The 10,066-nt window shown below is 47.0% G+C and overlaps 1 protein-coding gene across 3 annotated transcripts in view; it reads left to right on the top strand.

Moving 5' to 3' along the window:
* Positions 1 to 1,542: 1,542 nt before the first annotated feature.
* The window catches only part of DAB1 (DAB adaptor protein 1), a 419,282-nt gene continuing 410,758 nt past the window's right edge, over positions 1,543 to 10,066 (top strand). For all 3 annotated transcript variants that reach the window (XM_059898809.1, XM_059898802.1, XM_059898792.1), the window contains exon 1: positions 1,543 to 1,677. The gene's annotated coding sequence lies outside the window, so the exon portion shown is untranslated. The remainder of the gene's footprint in view (positions 1,678 to 10,066) is intronic.

Raw genomic sequence — 10,066 nt, 5'->3', positions numbered from 1 at the left:
TCTCTATGTAAGTTGCTATCTTTTCAGGAGGTGCATGACAGCCTCTGTTTGCTGGGGTCTCCATTTGTACAGAAGCTGTTATTATGGAATAAGTTTAATGGGTCGTGAATTTTGTGGAGACAGGGAGGGTCTCTCGATCACTTTGTATGTACCAGCCATGGACCTACTGGCTCTACAAGGAGTGCATTCGGCTAAATATTTTTAGCCCATTGACTCTGGAGGTAATAACTCTAAATGCTTCATTAAATTTTCAGGGCTGAGTGATAGAAACTACGAGGAAAACAAACAAACAAACAAAGCCCAAATCAGCCACATTAGCTTCATTTATTACCCAGCTGGAGGACAGGAGTGTGGCCCTTATAAAGAATAAAAATAAACTTTTTACGGAACTGTAGCCAGTCTCTTCTTTTCCTTCCCCGCGCCCTGCTTCAACAGCACAGGATTTCACTCGGTATTTTTCCCTCCCTCACCTGGCATTCGGGACTCTGGAGATGGGTGTGCCACGACAGTCTGTTGAATCCAGTCTCAGGGCTGAAGAATTTTCAGACTCACACACTCTTTTCTGAGATTTGGTGGATCTTTGTAAGCTAGGACCAGAAGTAGGGAGCAACTGATTGCATCCTGGCTGGAGCCTTCGCCTGCGCGTGTCCTAATCTGGGATTGTTTACTCCCGGACATTCTGAGAACCAGAGTTGGGAGGGTGGACGGCAGGGGGAAACGTTGGGGGTTAACTGGGGCCTGAACTCCCTCAGGGGCCTGAGTCCCTCCCTAGGACTCACGAAAGAGTGATCGATGCACGCCTCCTCCCTCTCCCAACTTTGCCTGGGAAGCCTCGGTGACGACAGGGGCGCACGAGCCAGGGTTGGCCGCTGGGACCTAGCGCCCCCTCCTGCGAAGGGGAGCGGGGGCCACACGTCGGCGCGGGACCTGCCCTCGAGTTTTCCCGCACTAGCGCTTTTTCCACTTGGGTATGCGCATGTTTAGAGGCCTGGATGATATGAGAGTAGACTCTAGAGAAAAATGAGGGAGGCCGGGCGGGGGCGGCTGGTGGCGATGGTGAGTGGCAAAAACAGGGAATACTTTGTGAGAAACCCGAGTCTGGTGGCTTTTACCCCATCTCGCCCTCACGCCCTCCCCGCCCACGCAGCCGGGGCGGAGACCCGGCGCTCTGGGCTCGGCTCTCCTCCACCACGCCGGGATGGGGAGTGAGCGGCAGGGCTCCAGAGGCGCGACTGCGAACCGCGGCGCCCCCGCTCGCTCGCTCGCTCGCTCTTCCTCCTCCTCGTCGCCACCGCGGCTCCGCTAAGCTCTCGGAACGCGCTCGGGCGGCGCACAGAGCACCCGGGCGGGAGCGGGAGCCGCGAGGCCGGGGCGAGGGGAGCGCGGCGGGCGGCCGGGCGGCCAGGCGGCGGCGGCTGCGGCCGGGGAGCGGGCAGGTGAGCGGCGCCGGCGGGGCGGGGGCGGGGGCGCGGGAGGAGGCGGGTCTGCGCGCGGGGCGGTCTCCTCCCTCTGCTCTGACGCGGGGCCCGTGGCTCCCGGGGAGAATGGACCCAGCTCGGCTCTCGCCCGGGCTTCCCCGGGCTGGAGAGCGCGCCTGAGTGCCGCCGCCCGCCGGGCATGGGGAACTGCTTCCTGGGCGGCTGCGGCAGCGGAGGAGGATGGTCTCGGCGAGCCTAGGTGAGGCACGGCGGTGGGCTCGCGGCCACCCCGGAGTTCAGCGCGGGCAGGTGTCGGCGGGTACGCGGCGCCCGGACGCCCGGGTGGCTCCGTCGGGGTCCCCGGGCGCGGAGGAGGGCTCCTGGGGCGTTCCTCTCGGGAGTTTGGCCAGGAGTGCGGCGGGGATGGAGACTGCAGTTTTCCTCTCTGTTCCTTCACTTGCTGGGGAGGGGGGGGAAGGCGCCTCTGCTCCTTCCGTATGGGTCTCCCCCTACCACCTCTTATCTCCCTACTTGTGACCACGCGCGGTTCTCTTTCCAGACCTGCTCACCTAATACATTCGTCTCTCTCCGGGACCCCGTGCACCTTCCTCCTTCCTGCGGCCCCGTCTCTGTCCACCAACGAGCCTTCCTTCTCCCACTCCAAAACCTACCTGGTACTCCCGAGCCCTTCCTCAGACGCGCTGCCGGCGTCCCCGGGTCGGACCCTCTTCCCTGCTCAGCCAAACCCGGTTTTCACTTCCCTACTCCTCGGTAGCGCTGCGGTTCTGCTCCGACCTGCCGAAAAGCGAGATCTATCCCAGTGGCCCCTACCCTTTCGCAAACACCATCAGAGCCGGACCCCGCGTCTCCTCGGAACCCATCTCTTCCCGAGTCCTCCATCGACTCGGTTCTCTGCTGCCGCCCCTTGCATTCCACTCCCCAGCACCACCCCGCGCCGCCCTCCACTCCGACAGCTCTCCTCCCCACCCGCCCCTCTTGCTTCTCTCTGCTCCAGACTTGACGCTCTGCCTCGGCTGCAGAGCCAGGTTTCCCCACCCCCCTACTGGGGAAACTTTAAAATCCATGTGGTTCGGTTCATAAAGGAGCCCTAAAAGGAGGACTCAACCGCCGAGAAAGCCTGCAGCCAGGGAGTCAAGGATGGCGGAGGTTGTGTCGTGGCGTCGGAAAGGAGCTGTAGGCTGAGTATACTAAGTACATTTCAAAACCCTGGTTGCTGCAGCCGGGCCTCTCCTCCCGACGCTGGCTCGTCCCGCGGAGTATTATTGTGACCCCTGGTGGGAGGGCGCGTGTATTCTGTGCACTTTTTAAAGCACTTTTTCTTTTTTTTTTTTTGGTGGTGGTAGTGCTGGTGGACGGGATGAAGGGGGCACGAGGGAAGGTTGCTTTAAGAGGTTGATGCCACTTGGCTCCTGCGTTGCTCCCTCCCGGACCCGCCAGACTGTGTATGTTTCACTCCCTGTGAACTAACCTCCATCCCCCCAATTGCAGCCTGCAGCACACAAGTCCTCATTGTTGGGGGTCTGCCTGGGCACTTCCGCCTGGGCTGGGAGAATCTGGAGGAATGGGGTGGGGGTGGGGAGGCCGGGGGCGCCGGGCGACCGCGGTGTGGCTCTCGCCCTCTGCTCAGCGGCGGCGGACGGAGTGCAGAGCGCCGCGGCGCGGGCATCGGTGCACTCCGGCACTTGTCTCCCAGGGTGGGGTGCGCGCCCGCGTGGGTCGGCGTCTGCGTGTGCGTTTGGATGCCGGCGCACACCTGGGTTTTAGTTCGTTCAGAAAGAGGAGCTAGTTGAGAGGTTGCCGCAGAGAGTGCGCGTTTTGCTGCCCAGAGCTGGGCGAGCGAGTCCTCCGAGAAGGATGCTACACTGCCGCTCCTAACATCCCGGCGGGGACCGGGGCGAGGATCCGCTGCTATCGCTTCTTACTCCCTCCTGCTCCCCTCCTGCTGGCCCGTTCAACGCACTTTCAAAATGTTGATGGTTTTGAATAAAGGCCTTGTGGGGGGTTCCGCTGACATTACATCACACTTCACATGTTTTCTAGTAATCGTATAAATTAAAGGTGGCTTGCGTTTAGAACCCCCTAATTATCCGGTTCACGTTTGTACATTTATGTGCCAATTATAGGTCTTCGGGAAATCCATAAAATTATAAACCATCCTCACCCCCTGAATTAGCACCCATTGTTTTTATTCTCTCAATGAATGATTCTGGATGGAACCCTGAATTGCACAGGCAAGATAGAGGAGGGGGGGGGGGAAGTGGAGAGGTTGGATGGAATAGGGACACTGCACAGCTTCTCCTCAGCCCACTCCCATCTCTTTCACTCTCCGTGCTGACAAGGCTTGGTGACAATTCTGGAATCTGAAAGGGATCACACATTTTCTTGGTTTCCTATTGAGAAGGGCGACCTAATGAAAACTGTATAAAAGTCAACTTCTAAGCAATCAGAAATTGTCTGCTGATGTCCTTGATTGAAATCCCAGCATTCAAATGGAATATTGAAAACTCGAAGAAATGGCTTTTGAAGCGCTATTGTTCTTTTCCATACAGAGAGGCCCTTTAAGGGTTTAGGAAGTCCAAAATGCGGGGATTTGAAAGACTGACATTGTAACTATTAGGCAACGGTGAGAGGATAGGATCTGCAGGGATGAGAGAAGAGGGCGAAGTGGGGAGTACAAACGTGTTGTTACTATCTTCTGGGAAAGCGCTGCTACCAAGTGGGAATTCAGTTCTATACATCAAGTTAGCAATTAAATCTCTGACTAAGGCAGATTTAGAAGATGAGTTTTAGTGTTTTTTTTTTTTTTTCCCTCTCCTTTTGGGTGGTGGTTTGCTTAAGGTCTGAATAGGCATATCTGAAACATTTAATCATGTTCATTGTATTCAACAATAAAATCTGAATAAAAATTGCTTACTGTTGATGAAGCTCATCTCACAAGCTGTTTCACAGTATGTTTCATTCGCAAGACAGACCATTGTGTGAGGCTACAGGGAAGACATGGTATCACTTATTGTTCATTTTCTCCCAAAGCCAGAGAGGAATCCGCTGCTCCCACTCCCCTCTGCCCTCCAAGGAATTTTTTCTTAAATGGGTGGGTGTTTGGCTTGGTCCCTGATACTACCCATCTTAAAAATGGCCTTTGGTGGATTTTGGGTGCCTGAAGCCACCCTGCAGGCAGAGGAAGAATCTAATTGAGGCAGCATTTGCATTTTGATAATTCACTCAAGTCAAACATTTGGTTTTGCTAGGGTTTAATCCTTCTCTCAAGCTAATAAAGCTAACAAAGCAAGAAAATCACAGTATATGTCTGTTAGATAGCACTTTACAAAGTTGCATAAATTGAAGGCGGTTGTCAGGAACTTTAAGTGTTACTTAGGGCTAACTGTAACAAAAAATGTTCACTGGTTGAGTTAAGTGATTGAGGATGAATCACTTGACCTCTCAGAACCTCAGTTTCATCATTTGCACAACAGGGACAATATTATCTACTTTGTGGAGCTGTGAGCAATTTTATGGGGGAAAATGTCTCATTGGGAGCTTTGGCACTTAGCAGGATTTCAGGAGAATGGTAACTTTTAGTAATAGAGAGCATGGAATTCTGCTAAGGAGAGAGGATGGTATTTGGAATTGGAAGGGCAGGATGAAATCCAGGTACTGGATTGGCAAATCACCTCTCTTAGTATAATAAAAATAGGAATAACTAACCTTTGTGGGGCACTTACTAAGACTCAGACTTAAGCACTTCACATGCATTAACTTATTTAATCCTTCGTTTAATCCTTCAGTAACCCTAGGAAGTGCATACTTGTATTCTTATTCTCATTTGATTGATAAGGAAAGTGGGGCACAGAGAGAGTTGGTAACTGGCCCAAGGTCATACAGCAACTAATACAATTTAAATCCAAGCTTTCAGTCCTAATGACTATGTTATGTTACCTCTGAGTGGGGAGGTGAGCTCTGTCTCCCAGGGTGGTTGTCACATTTAATGGGGAATAATGGAATAGTTAGACTTCCTGTAGGAGAAAACTACAGGTTGTTCCCAATTTCAGATGCCAACAACATAAAATGGGTGCTTCTCTATTACCAACAGGGCATTAGGCTGATGGTGGACATTTTGAACACTTCTGACATCGTGGCAGATATTGGTTCACATATGTCTACTGTGTTAGTATATTCAGTAACTGGGTAGACAAGAGATTGCATTACTGCTCTTATTGGTTACCAGTGGAGGTACGCAGAGATTCTCAAAATTAAGAGGTGGTATAACAGGTCGTTAGAAGACTGGACTTGGGTGCTAGGCTGCCTGGGTTCAGACCTCAGTTCCCCCAACGCTGCCTGCTGTGTGGCTTTGACCAGCTTATCTAACTTCTCTGTGCTTCAATTTTCTTTATAATAAAAAGCTACCTGCCACATAAGATTGTTGTGAGAATTATAGGAATTAACACCAAGTGCTTAGAATAGTACCCAGCATGTGATGTTATTTAACTGTTAGTGTTATCCTTCAAAGAAGAGAAAAATCCTTTTCCTTGAAAATAAAAAGTTTTCTGTTCGTCACTGATATCCTAAGACTTAAATATCCTAAGAGTATCTGGCCTGTTGTTTTTTGTTTTGCTTTTTTGCTAACCAGGAGGTAGACAGGAGGAGAGATATTTAAGGAGTTCAGGCAAAGGTTTTGTTTTGTGTTTGGCTTATTGGAAATATTTCCTTGAACATTTCTCTTTGTGAAGGGAATAGTGAAATCTTCATAATGCTAAGATCTCTATGTCATTGCACTTTTCAGCAGTTATTTTCAAGGGCATAAAATGACTGTTGGATGGATTAAGTTCTAGGATTAGTTAGTCAACTCTTCCCAATTTATAGATTGGAAAGCAAATCAGACTTGGGGTGATGCATAACTGTACCACTGAGAGGCACCATCAGAGCCGAGAATTCTTTGACCGGTGCTCCTTCTTCTAGACCAGACTGTCTCCTATACCAGGATAGAGTAGTGGCCTGAAATATAAATAGAATTGGAGCAGGAAGGGATGGTGAGCGGTGGGGTGGGTATTACCAGCTAAGAGCGGAAGCCAGCCAGATGTTCTGTACTGAAAAAAGAGTGTCCAGTAGGAAAAGAAAACCCCTCCTCTGGGGTTATATCCATGAAAAAGTAGCACAGAACTCAATCTATGAAATGTGTATCAGGATATGAACCTGTGTACAAAAAAGAAAAAAGACATTAAATCAGTTAATCACTTGAACACTTCCCTTAGGTTGGAGAGCAAATGATCAGGTTTCTTTTTCTGTGAGATGCCCTTTGTGTTTTGCTTCCATTGGGTTCTTAGAAATGGGAAGGTTTTGGTTTGGGGATCATAAAACTCCTCTGGCTTCTATTTCATGAAATATGCTACCATGTTCTATTGGAAAGAAATTGCCAGCTTGCTTTTATTATTATTATTTTATTTTAACCTGACATGTAACCAGTCTACAGTGCCACTGGGGGATTCTCATAAAGTGAAAACAGAAATGACATTCTACTGAATAGGAGAACTCACAGCTAAAATGGTAAAAGTTTGTGGTATCAAAGATGGGTTGTTTGGCTTAGGGGATACAATTAGAGGAGGTAAGGTAACAGACAGATGTGAAGTTCAGAGTGAACCCAAGTCAGCTGTGTTGACCACCTACAGTGAGTCTTGGAAAATTACCAACCCTGTGATTTTTGATAATTTGAGCATCATACCAATTTCTCACTCTCTGTTGGTCTGTCACTCTGTTTCTCAACTGGGTCTCTCCATTCACTCTTCATCAGTTAAGCATCTCTTTCTCTACCTTTGTCTCTTCTTGTGTTTATCCCAGTCTTTGTCTCTTTTTCATTCTTTATGTCTGTCTGTTCCTATTCTTGTTAGTGTCATAATCAACAATAACAACTGAAAATTATGAATATGCATAAAGAGTATCTGGAAATTGAGGCCACACATGTCCTGATACAGACATCACTCCTGTGTCCATTCAACATGTCTTACTAGCACCTCCTTTACCTGGCTCTGGTTCAGTGCTAGGCACTGCAGACAGTTCCAAGATGCAAAGGTACAGTCTCTGCCATCTGGACACCTGGCCTTATACATAAATAGCTGCTACAGCATGACATGTGGTACAGAGAATATCTGTATAGCAGCACTGGAAGCTTCCAGATGAGGAATTATTTCTACCTGGAGAAAGGAAAGGATGGCTAAGGCTTCACAGAAGAGATTTTGTTTCAGCTGGAAGCTGGAGGTTGACCAGGAGTTTCTGAGGGGTTGAAGGCATTCCAGGTTGAAAGAACTATATGGGCAAAGACAGGCGGGCAAGAAGCTTCATCACTGGTTTGGGGATGGGCATCCTGTTAAGAGTGGCTCTAAGGTAGCATATGTGGCTGAAATGGATTATTCTGTAGAGCCTTTTCCAAACTCTGTTCTGGGGAACACTGGTGTCCCCCAGGATGGTTATGAGTATTTCAAAAGAAAGGGCATTCACAAGGAAAAAAAGTTGCATGCTCAAAAATACTTAGGAAGCCCTGAATTATATATCCTACTCTTAGTAAGACACAGTATTTACTGACATGTGAAAGCTGCAGAGATTTCCTGCAGTTAAGAAACTCATGTACCTCATTAAGAGTTTTCCAAACTTATTTTCTGCAGAATCTTTGATTTTAAGAAGTCCCTCTCAGTGTCTCATGAGATAGACTGGAGAAAAGGTTTGTAGGTAAACACTTATGATTTTTAAGCAAAACAGTTAATTTGATTGAGAAGGTAATGCGTTTGATTTGAAATGTAATAAGGTATATTTCTAAGACATATGAAAATGTGTACATAACAATGCAGTAGAAAACTCTGTCCCTACCACTCAGCCTAGGAAGGCAAGCCATGTAAATGTAGTCGAAGCCACTTAGTGACCTCTCCCCATCAGATCTCCTTCCCTCCTGCCAGAGGGAACCACTATTCCACATTTGATATTTATCATTCCATATAATTATTTTGAATATGCTTTTCAGAAGAACAGACTTAAAAAGAATTCCATTGAATTCTCATCCAGTTTCTAGCTAGTCACTACAGAGATGATAAGAAATAGTAGTTTGTCCAATAACTGTCCAGGAGAGGACATTTATAAGCTCTTTAGGGAGAAGGAATGTGGCTTCTACTTTTACCAACAGTGCCTAGAATATAGTAGATGCTCAATAAGTGTCTGCTGGATTGAATTGAATTAAATGTGTGTACTTTTATGTGGTTCATTAAGCTCATGTGGATAGAAAGATTGGGGTAAGTTGTTTTCCATCGACAATATTGAAATTCTTTGTGATCAACAATCTTGAAAACACATTCTTTTTTTTGGTGGCAGTTCTTTATTTTGTAATCTGGATTTGGAAATGAATAGTAACAATCAGCTATTGAAAGTAATCTCTGTTTTCTTGACATCTTTTGGAATCATTAACAGTAACAACTTATTCAAATCTGTCCTATAACTGATCCACTAGAACTATCCACTTTCATTACAGGAACAATGATAACCAGATGTTTTTAATCAAAGGAAATTTATCAATTAATGCTAATTAATTACTCAGTCCCTGGACACTAGATACTTTGAAGGTTTATGAGGTTCCCCGGGGAGTAACTTATTTTCAGTAACAAAGCTTTATAATTACACACCGTCATGCCACGACAAGCATCTCTCTTCATAGAAGTGAGGGACATCCTCTTGAAAAAGCTCATGTCATCTAAAACGCATGTCATATTTGGGTGACATTTTCCTTTTTTATTATCCTAGCCTATATTCATATATTACTGTATACATGTATGTCACATGTAGAATGAATGTTAGAATGTTGCTGAGGAATGCATAGTAGAAAGAATGGGAGCGGAAAGCAAGTGGGAGACTTACAGGCTCCCTGGGAGAGGCTTTTCGCGCTAAATCACGGTTATATGGAAGATGGTGGCTTAGCTTTTCTCATAGGATTCTATGTTGATTATAGCTAAGATACACCCCTAGGATTTTCTATCTTTGACTTGACTGGTGCAGATTTTTCCCAGTAGATTTGGGAGTAGTAGTAAAATCCCAACAGGTGGCAGGACGAGAGTCAGCTTTGGATGTGAATGATCGTAAATGATGCAGACACTGCCCAGAGAGTAAGGAAGAGAAGCCACGCATTGCTGTTCCCTAGTGACTGCCCGGTGACACCCACCCACTCTGACCATGGCACGTGGTGGTGCTTGTCTTCAATCCCAGGACACGTTATTTTGAGCAGTATTACATGCATGCTCACGAAAGTTCTGAATATAAAACACAACCATTCAAACATACTCAAGTTAGACTAAAAGTGCTGGTAATCCAATTGAAGTCAAAGATGGGCCAGCCATATGCTGAATCTGAGCTACGGCATGTATTGTTAGAACATAGTTCCAATGAATGCAAAAAGGTTACTGTAATTTATTCCTTTGGGAAGCTGAATAGATTTATAGGCCACATAGAAGTTGGATTCTTGCCAATCTTCTGCTATCTAACTTCTTAATTTTAGTGTAGTTGAATTTATCAATCTTTTCTTATGGTTAGTACTTTTATGTCTTGTTTAAGAAAGCCTTTTTAAAAACCCTGATGTCATAAAGATATTCTCCTTTATT

The sequence above is a fragment of the Balaenoptera ricei genome, chromosome 1, assembly GCF_028023285.1.
Source record: "Balaenoptera ricei isolate mBalRic1 chromosome 1, mBalRic1.hap2, whole genome shotgun sequence".
Classification (NCBI taxonomy): domain Eukaryota; kingdom Metazoa; phylum Chordata; class Mammalia; order Artiodactyla; family Balaenopteridae; genus Balaenoptera; species Balaenoptera ricei.
This window is presented reverse-complemented; position numbering and strand designations above follow the sequence as displayed.